The sequence below is a fragment of the Mycteria americana genome, chromosome 2, assembly GCF_035582795.1.
Source record: "Mycteria americana isolate JAX WOST 10 ecotype Jacksonville Zoo and Gardens chromosome 2, USCA_MyAme_1.0, whole genome shotgun sequence".
NCBI classification, from domain to species: domain Eukaryota; kingdom Metazoa; phylum Chordata; class Aves; order Ciconiiformes; family Ciconiidae; genus Mycteria; species Mycteria americana.
In genome coordinates, this window is record NC_134366.1 from 168517303 (window position 1) to 168527996 (window position 10694).

The following is a 10694-nucleotide window of genomic DNA, read 5'->3' on the forward strand; positions in this document are numbered from 1 at the left end:
TTTTTACTGGGCAGGGCCAGCTCGATTGGCAGATCCCCTAGTGTTGACTAACTAGGTGGCTTTTGCTAAATGTGTATCCCAATGTTTGAATGTCCCAGCACCCATTGCTCTCAGTGTAGTCTTTAACAGTCCATTGTATCGTCCGATTTTCCCAGAGGCTGGTGCATGAGATGCAGTGTCGTGCTCTTTGGTCCAGGTATCTATGAGGTTGTTCTGGAAATGAGTCCTGTCGTCTGACTCAATTCTTTCTGGGGTGCCATGTCTCCATAGCACTTGCTTTTCAAGGCCCAGGATAGTGTTCCGGGCGGTGTCATGGGGCCATCCAGTGGCTGCTTCCACCATTGTAAGCACATGGCACTTGCCTTGGTGGTTTGTGGGAGTCTGATATAATCAATGTGCCAGGCCTCCACATATTTATATTTCACCCATCATCCTCCATACCAGAGAGGCTTTAACTGCTTGGCTGTCTTTGACTCCAGTTTGTATTGAAGTTCTAGCATGTCTGGCACAGCAGCAGTCAGTGGCAGCATGACTTCATTCAGGCCATGATAAGTCTACTGTTAGTCTCCACTCTCCTTTACACTTTTGCACTGGCCGTATGGGACTGTTAAAAGGTGAGTGAGTCTTGCTGATCACTCCTTGGCTCTCCAGTCAACGAATCAGTCTATGGATGGGAATCAGGGAGTCTCGGTTGGTGCAATATTGCTGCCGGTGCAGTGCTGTGGTGGTGATCGGTAGCTGTTGTTCTTTGACCCTCAGCAACCCCACAACAGAAGGGTCCTCCGAGAGTCCAGGCAATGTGGACAGCTGTTTAATTTCCTCCATCTCCAAGGCAGCTATACCAAAAGCCCACCAGTACCCCTTTCGGTCCTTGAAATACCCTCTCCTGAGGTAGTCTGTGCCAAGGATGCACAGAGCCTCTGGGCCAGTCACAATGGGGTGCTTTTGCCACTCATTCCCAGTTAGGCTCACTTCAGCCTCCGATCCCCCTGTTGTAGCTGTTGGGATCCCCCTGTCACTCCAGAAATACAGATATCTGAAACCAGGACATGTAAGATGAATGCTAATTTTAGAAGGGAACCACCCTTCAGACTCTGTGGACTATAGAGAGAGCCTAGGTGATTAACTTAGATTCAACATTTAGATGGCTTAAATTAGGCAATATAAATCCCAATCTGCACGCCTGGAGTTTATCGGTATTTAATCAACACATCTTATTTGTATGCAGCTTTCTATTTTTAAACAAACATAATCTAGTTAATGAAAATAAGCTGAGACAACAAAAGGAAATATTACAGTTGTAGTGCTAGCTCTAATGAAATCGATGGAAATTTGCACTAACTTCTCTACCTACAAGTAAGACTTTGCCTTTGGTTCCAACTCCTGATACAGAGGTATTGATTGCACATATGAGGACTGGACCTTTCTTATAGGCATCTCTAAATACTGTGTTATCAAGATATCTGAATACTTTTAAGGATTGGGAATTCACCTCTTATCCTAATTCAACAGTTCAATAATGAGGAAAAAGGATTTTCTTACCTTGAGACTTGTGGTAAGATACAACTGCTAGATATTTTAATAAGAGAAGGGGGTATGCATAGCTAAAAAAACCCAAACCAAACCACTAATAACAAAAAAAAAAAAGCAACAAAAGCAATCTTTCATATATATTCATTTGAGCCATTAACATCTCTTAGCAAATTGCTACCTACCATAAGCTTTTGTTTGGTCATTTTCTTCACCACATTACATGAGGTTTACAGCCCATTAAGATAATCTGTGTCCATTGACCACTTTTATCTCTGTAAATAAGTCATTGAAAGTTATTTTAGTTGGAAAACTGAATTGTTAGAAGTTAAGATTATTGAAGAATATGCAACAATAATTAAGCAGAATAATCAAATCTGTGGAAAGGCCATCTTGTCTACTTGGAATGTTAATCAGCACATTTAAGCACAAAAATTGGTCTAGGCACAGCCTGAGTTCCCTGGGGGAGTCTGGGATTTTCTGAAATTCCCACATAGGGAGCTCCTGAAACAAGTACGTTGTTGTGAAGAGGGTTAGGAGGACAGTCAACCACCTTGTCTCAGGTCAGTTTATTGTCTTAAACCAGTCCATTGTCTCATCCATGCTGACAAGACAATAAGGAGCTGATAAGGAAGGCAAGCTGAGGAGTTCCTGGGACACCCTAGGGATTAATGATATAAGTGCATGGACTAGGTGTGCACACAAGATACCCCATAATTATAACTATATGGAAACTTAAGATTCATACTTAAAACTAAAATTCCATAGCTCTTACCACAGTGGTATTTTTGCAGTTTTTGAAGACCAGAAGAATGGAACTGCAAATGGCTTTTTGCTTTACTGGTAGTCCATAGTCTCAAATATAATTACTTGCTCAAAGTTAGAAGAAAGATTATTTTTTAGTTAGTATCTTTTCAAGCTTATATGAAAGACTTGCTGAAATGAGTTAAAAACTTTATTTGCAAACTGATTAGTTGGGAAGGTGACCCCCAGTTTTAATTCATTAATTAAAAAAAAAAAAAAAGAAAAAAAAGTAAAATATGGACTGTCGTTTCTCTCCCTTTTAATTAAATTTCTGGAAACCTTTTAACAAAAGATTATTTTTTTTTTCTGCCTTGGCCTCTTACCAGCAGTGCTAAGTTCTGTACAGTATGCTTTTAGTGCCCAATTGAATACTAATAAAGAGAGTTCATACTCATTGTCTACAGCTGGAACTAGCTTAGTATATTATCAGTCATTAAAAAATTCTAAGGTGCAGTGTCAGCTTTCAAGTATAGTGGACTCTGCTTAAGACCAGACTAAACAAGCTATTTTCATTAGTTAAGTATGGTATGTATTAAACAGATATAATAATCAATAAACAGAATTTGGCAGTTATATGCGATGTAAAACAGGACTTTTTTGTTGATGTCAGTAGAGCTAAACGAGTAGCAAATTAAAACTGTAGCCAAAAGAAGGGGGAAGATCTTCCAAACAGTGAAAACAAGAATCTATATTTTTGTCTGAAAATTAAGAATAAGAACAAGAGTTCAAACTTAATGAGAAACATGGAAATACCCAAGACCAAGAGTTCTCTGTTTCCATTGCAATAGATATTTGGTTCCAGCTTGCTCTTCTTGAAATCAGTGGAAGTACATTCAACACTTGTTGCTTAGAAGATAGTTTGAGTTCTTGGTAATTTATATAGACAAACTTTCTGACTATACCTCAAAAGAGCACTGAATGGAATGACTAAGTTGAGATCTACTCATAAAATATGTAAATGCATGTGTGGTCGGTTGACCATAGCTGGATGCCAAGTGCCCACTGAAGTTGCTCTATCACTCCACCTCCTCAGCTGGACAGGGGGAGAAAATTATGACAAAAGGCTCATGGGTCGAGATAAGGACAGGGCAATTACTGTCACAGGCACAACAGACTCGACTTGGGGAAAATAATTTAATTTATTACCAATCAAATCATAGTAGGATAATGAGAAATAAAAACAAATCTTAAAAACACCTTCCCCCCACCTCTCCCTTCTTCCCGGGCTCAACTTCGCTCAGTACATCACATGTAGTCTCTGCTGCTTGTTCCTCCTCGCTCACTTCCCCTGCTCCACCATGAGGTCCCTCCCATGGGAGACAGTTCTCCATGAATTTTTCCAACACAGATCCTTCCCACGGGCTGCAGTTCTTCACAAACTGCTCCAGCGTGGGTCCCCCACGGGGTCACAAGTCCTGCCAGCAAACCTGCTCCAGCGTGGGCCCCTCTCTCCATGGGTCCATAGCAATACATATCACCATGGGCTACTCTCCACAGGAACACAGGTCCTTCCAGAAGCCTGCTCCAATGCGGGCTATCCACGGGGTCTCAGTCTCCTTCAGATGCATCCACTTGCTCCAGCATGGGGTCCGCACGGGCTGCAGGTGGATATCTGCTCCACCATGGACCTCCATGGGCTACACGGGGGCAGCCTGCCTCACTATGGTCTTCTCCACGGGCTGCAGGGGAAACTCTGCTCCAGTTCCTGGAGCACCTCCTCTCTATCCTTCTTAACTGACCTTGGTGTCTGCAGAGTTGTTTCTCTCACATATTCTCACTCCGCTCTTCCAGCTGCTGTTGCACAGCAGTTTTTTCCCCCCCTTCTTGAATATGTTATCCCAGAGGTGCTACCAGTGTCACTGATTGGCTCAGCCTTGGCCAGTGGCAGGTCCATCTTGGAGCCGGCTGGCATTGGCTCTGTCAGACATAGGGCCAGCTTCTGGCATCTTGTCACAGAAGCCACCCCTGTAGCCCCTCTGCTACCAAAACCTTGCCACACAAACCCACACAGCATGTTTCTTTTGAAATGCTTATTTGGGTGAGTTGAATTTTCTTCTTTAAATAAATATATTCTTAAACACATTGCCAAATAAGGGTGATCTGCTAACTAGAAGACTATGCTAGATCATGCAAGCCATACCTGAATGAGTAAATAAATGTATTTTATTACTTATAACTTGTTTGAATACTCACAGGATATATGCTCAAATACACTTCAGCTTTTGCATTGGAAATGCTACAACCTCAGATTCAAGAAGAATAAAGAAACAATTTGCTCAGAATAAGAGAAGACTTTTAGTGCTGTGGTTATTTTTTGTATCCCTCTTACATTTATAGATGAAAGAGTAAAAAAAGATTAATGCAGTTGCTGTTTTTTTCCAGGCGATAGGCCTTTTCCACAAACAACTGACTGCTATGATCAACGTGTTTTGCGCAAAATATCTCTGACTTATTTGGTGAAATGTCAGAACAATAAAGTATTTGTCCTCTGGAAGCTGGCCTGAAATTATCAAAAACTACTGAAAACTCCAGGCTTTTCAGCTGTAGCCAAACTACCCCACCTTGAAGATGTCGTGTCAAGAATCTAACACTTACTGGCTTTTGGCTGGAAACCTGATATTTTCTAGAATCACTAATTTCAATTGATGCTGCCAAAGCTACAAGGCTCCTTAACACAAGGCAAGACTGGATTGCAGACAACACAAAACTGGGAGGAGTGGTTTGCTCACCAGATAGTTGTGCTACCATTCAGAAGGACCCTGTCAGGCTGGAGGAATGGGCTGACAGAACCCTTGTGAAGTTCAACAAAGGGAAAAGCCAAGTCTTGCACCAAAGGAGGAATAACCCCATGCACCAGTACAGGCTGGGGACCAGGTCTGCAGAGAAGGAGCTGGTGGTCCTGGTGGACACCAAGTTGCACATGGCGCAATGATGTGCCCTTGCAGCAAAGAAGGTCAACAGCCTCGCAGTGTGCATTAGGCAGAGTGTTGACAGAAGGTCAAACCACCTAAGATGGTTCTGTAGCACCATGAATGGACTTCAGCACATGCTTTTAAATATATACCATGTAGATATTTATCTCTGCACCCTGCACTCAATACAAAGCAACCGTCAACAGAAAGAAGTGCTTTTAGTAAACAATTTATCTAAGCAGTTTTAGATGCACATCTTTGAGTAATTTCACTGAGAAGTACCTATTTATCTCCATGACTATATCAGGTGAAGACACACACACTTGTTCAAATGAGTCCTATCTCTAGAGAATTTATTCAACAAGAAAGTCGGTTAGCTTGGACACAGAACTGCACAACTGCAATTAATATGCTGCCACAAGCTAATCTCCACACAGTGCTGCACTGAGTTTTATAGGCATACTAGTTTGAGCTGCCCTAACGCATGGTCTCTGAAATCTATGCATCATTACACAAATATTCATTTTCCCAGTGATAAATCCCCAAATTAGTTGCAAATTGATATTTTGGGATTTCTTTATTTCCTGTGGATATTTCCATTTTAAATAAACATGCCAGGATTCATTGAGAAGTCATTTTGAAGGAAAAAAGACAGCAGTCTAAAGGCACAGTGTGTTCTGGTTCACCTTGTATCAGTGGCTGTGTTTGTACAAGATCCGAGTTCCCAGGTCCTTGGCATTGTTGATGCCTTGGTTTCTGATGGACATAAACTCAGCACAAGCCAGGGGAGGGCCATTGCCTTCTTTGGATAAGCAATCCACACATACATCAGAGAGGTGACAAAAAATTTAGCACCTCGGAATGCCAGGTCACTTTGCCAACTGCCTTCTGTGGATTTGGGGATTTCACTGATTTTTGAAAAGATCAATTTAAGTTTATCCAAAATCACATGGATCTCAAGGACTGTGTCTTCCAGATCCTCACTAGGATTTGGAAGACACATCTTCATTTCAGTTACCCTAGTTTTCCTTTTAAAATGGCTGGCATTCTGCTTTTGCCATCTCTATTCTCTCATGTTTGTATCTCCTGAACTCTGTAAGGAAAGGGAAGTGAGATGAGTCCAGAATATCTAAAAGGTTAAAGTCTCTGTTTGTAAGTCCATTAAGAGTTTATAGTTTTTAAACAGACTTTACTGGCCATTAAAATTCTGATGCCTTTGCCTGACAAAGATTGTAATGAGAATAGAAAATGGCATTAAATGGAATCCATTCTGAAGATGATTGCAAAAGATACAAGCCTAACTCATTCTCATTATAGCTTTGTGTTGATATAATTGTGAGTGTTACTCGGATACCTGAAATACTTGGAGAGAATTTTATTGTGATTGTAAAAAGGAGCTACTTAATTTGATTTAAAATTGGAACTGTAGTTGCTTACTTTTGCTGTACTGCAAATGGCATAGGAGCAGCTGACACTGACTTTGTGTAGGCCTGCAGGAATATTTTCCTCTTGCTTAAGCCCAGCTACTGACATTCAAGACATCTATATATGTTTTTTTAAGACTCAGTTTGCTGATCATCCACAAGGCTGACATGTGAGCTGCTCCCAACTTGTAGTTTAGGGTGAAACCAGGCTGGAGGAAATACTACAATTGCAGATTGTATTGAAACATGTCCTTGTCTTTGTGTGGATGATCTTGAGGACACTGCCTTGGTGTTTGCTTCCAGGTAGTGTTGTGTTTTTTTTTTTTTTCTTTCTGGTGATGAGAAGTGATAGATATCAGCTTCAGAGTCTTCTTAGAAGGAATTCAGTGTGGCCTGCCTAGGAATCTAGAAAGCCTCAATTCAAGCTAGTGGATCAGGCTAATGTGAAAGCATGGAGTTGTCTTTCAGGAGTGCTCAGGCAGCTCCTAGAGCCAATGGGTTTAAGCAAAACAGTAGAGATGGTCTGCGAGTGTATGGAAGAGACAAGTCCATTCATTCCTGAGAACTTTAAAAGCAAGGAACAATGCCAACATTGCCAAACAATGCCAGGCTACCATTTGCTAAAACATCAGTGGAAGTCCATGGGAATTTGGTTTGCAAGTGCTGAAGCACAGTACATTTACATCTGTATGGCTTTCATGGAGAAAAGTCCTCAGTTACTCTGCCTACAAAATTAATGTATATCTATCTTTTGCAGTGATCTTAGAGATTATCTGGTACCAAAAAACCTGACAAATTATTGAAGTGGACTGTTTAGAGTTCAGAGTTTTAGTTAAGGAATAATCATTTGCACTTTTGTCTGTTATTAGATAACACACAGGTAATATTTTCAAGGATGCCTAAATGTTTTAAGAGCCTGGCTTCCAGATTTAAAAATCAAAGGCTTTTGAAAAGAAAGCTTATCTTTAACTATGTACCAGATCCAGATTTCATTACCTCTAAGAGGAGTATAATCAACAGCCAATAATTTGCAATATAAATTAACTCCTTTAATTTAATTACTACTAGCAGGAACAGTAGAATAAGGAAACTGAAAGCAGAGATCAGGGGATGGCATAGTATTTTGGTGAAGAAGAGGTTTGGAACCCTGGTCTCACCTCTTGCCCTTATGTGGTCTAACAGAAAGAGGAGTTGAACCAGAAATTCAATGTGATAGCTGTATTATTCTGCTTCAAATATCATTTACCCTTTAAGAAGTGAGATGCAAAACAGAGTACTAGGGAAGGAACCAGTGGGTTTCTCAGACACCTAGCAAAAACTCTGAGGAGTTTGGCAGAAAAATACATTATTTTATAAAATTTCTAAGAATGAAGGAAAATACACTTCAAATTTAGTAACACTTAAAGAATTGTTTCTTTTTCAGTTTTGTCTGGTTTGGTTTGTTTTTTTAAAGGAAATAATGTAATTGCTTCTAGATGAGGGCCTGTTTTGAGAGTACATTTGAGTACGTAAAATATTAGCAAGTCCCATCATCACTTTTTCCCAGGTTTCATGCATAGCTACTTACCTGAGGAATAATCCACGAAGAAAGAAAATCTGAACAACATTTAAATAACCTTAGACTTTTAATTTCATTTGAGGCACATCTCAGATCAACAGAAGGTCATAACATAGAGAAATTTTAAGTGAACTGTCATGCAGAGTGAATAATTTGCTAAAATCCTCCAGCTTCACACATTCCAAATGCTTTGTCTTCCACATTTTTAATCTCAAAGTAGGTGGGTTGTTTTTTGTGGGTTGGGTTTTGGTTTTTTTTTCAGAAAGGCAGGGAAGAAGAGAGAGAGAAGATACATAAAAATTACTCAAATTCTCTAAAACAAAAACTTGTGCACAGTGCACTCCAAAATTGACCACAGTGGACAGTCTCTTGAAAACTAATAAAGTTTTTTTTCTATTTGCAAAAATAAAATATGAGTTCTCCTCCTCAAATCAACTGTTTCTTGGTGTTGATCACACAGCTGAAGGCTGAACACTTAAGGTGCTAAAAAGACCTCTGTCTTAGTACAGGTCCAAAATGCTGTTAATATTGCGTAAGAATAAGAGCCAGTCCTTTCAAATCATGTATCTTGATTCCTTTTACCCCAGTGTGTTATTGATGAATGACAGTATCAACTTTTTCTGAGCAGCTATATATTGCACTTGCTGCCAGAACAAATGAATCCCATGAATATTCTTGTAAGACAGTTAGAGAGACCAGTTAGCAACTGGCAATGTAGCATCCTCCGAAGGAAAGAAAATGTCATGAAAATATTACAAGCAGCAGAAAACTGTGGAAGAATCAAAGCTGACAATCAAGTAAGGAGAAAAAAAAAGTTTTAGCTTACAGCATTACATTTGTCACATGTCCTTACCTAAGTACAAAACTTAATCAACCAAAGTCATACAAGGTAGAATACCTACACATTTCAATAGTGGCACTCCCTTGTCACAGTCTTGATAATTTCCATAATACTGAACCAGATGGTTGGGGGAAAAAAAGAAAAAAAGAAAAAAGACATTGTTGTCAAAGGCAGAATCTTTGCTTCTGTAACAAAGAAAACCACTTCTCATGGAGAACAGTTACAATTAAGTCTAATAATAGACACAGAATCTTCCTATTGGGTCCCAGAAGCCAAAGGAGACATGGATGTTATTTATACGTCACAGCACACATATGTCTAAGTGGATGCCACTGGCTAAAATTGATTAGGGAAACCTGTTTATCCCTTCTCAAGAAAATACTCTGCCACTGTATAATGGTGTATATGTACGTACATATAATTTATATACAGTGGTGAATGTAGATAGAAAGCCTGCCTTACCATACAGTCTGAGTAGAAAAAAAAGATAGCTGTGGACTATAACAGTAATCTGAGGACCATATTCTTTTTGAATTGATTAAGAATCAATATTACATACAGATAGAATTGGTACCAAATCTAAGAGAAAGATAGCTCAGCCAAGAAATCATTGATCTGTTTTGTGCAATACATACTGTTTATGCAATTCTGTATGTGTTTGCATGTGCACATGTATCTTTGTGTGTAAACACACATTTGTGTATATTACTTCCCAAGAAATCAATATAACGCCATGTTTTTGCTTAAACTTCTGTTTTGTAATATGGATTCTTAGAAAGGGAGATTCATGGCCTGCTAATGTAGTGCAAATTGTCTTACAAGATTCTTAGCAGTGGTCAATATGTCTACTGTTTTAGAGAATAAAGCATTACCCTTGAGAGATATGGCTCATATCCTAAAGCACAAAGAAATGTTTAGTGAACAGAAAGCAGGGAATACAAATAGAGCATACAATGAACATAATAATTTTCAATGATGTGGCCACATTTTTCAGCACTTGCTCACAGTAGTTTTTCCTTGACGTAGTAGAACTGCTTCTGATTTATGTCATGTAAATAAGAGAATCTATGCTGCCATTTAAATATGCTTCATTGGAAAACAATGAAAACAATTCTAAAGGCATGCATTTTTGAACAGCATAAGCAGTTCGACTGCACAAGCAAGATATCTATATTGATCCAAACAAAGTCACTTCAGACTTACTGGGGAGAAAACAGAAACAGAGAAAACCAACTTGTTCTTTTCTTGTCTAAGTTCACTGACCTTTTACTACATCTGTCACCTTTTTATTCTCTTTAATATCTAGGCAAAGTGAGTTCAATTAGGTGTAAAAAGCCTTTTTTTTTTTTTTTTAAGACTACTATATACTGTTTTATCGTTACTTGCAAAGGCTTTGATTGACCTGATCTTGCAAGATTAAGTGGCTTGTCTGGACTTGTCTTAGCCTGTGCTGATTTTAGCTTCATTCAGTTGTGACAACAATTGTCTAGCCATCAAGTTAAGTGTCATCTAAATTTGTTTAAGCTTTAGTTTAGCTTTGTGGAATTGTATGGCATACTGCCTATTGTTCACGGATAAGTAGTAAAGCAAGTACTCTGCACAGGGTGAACTATCTTATGACCCTG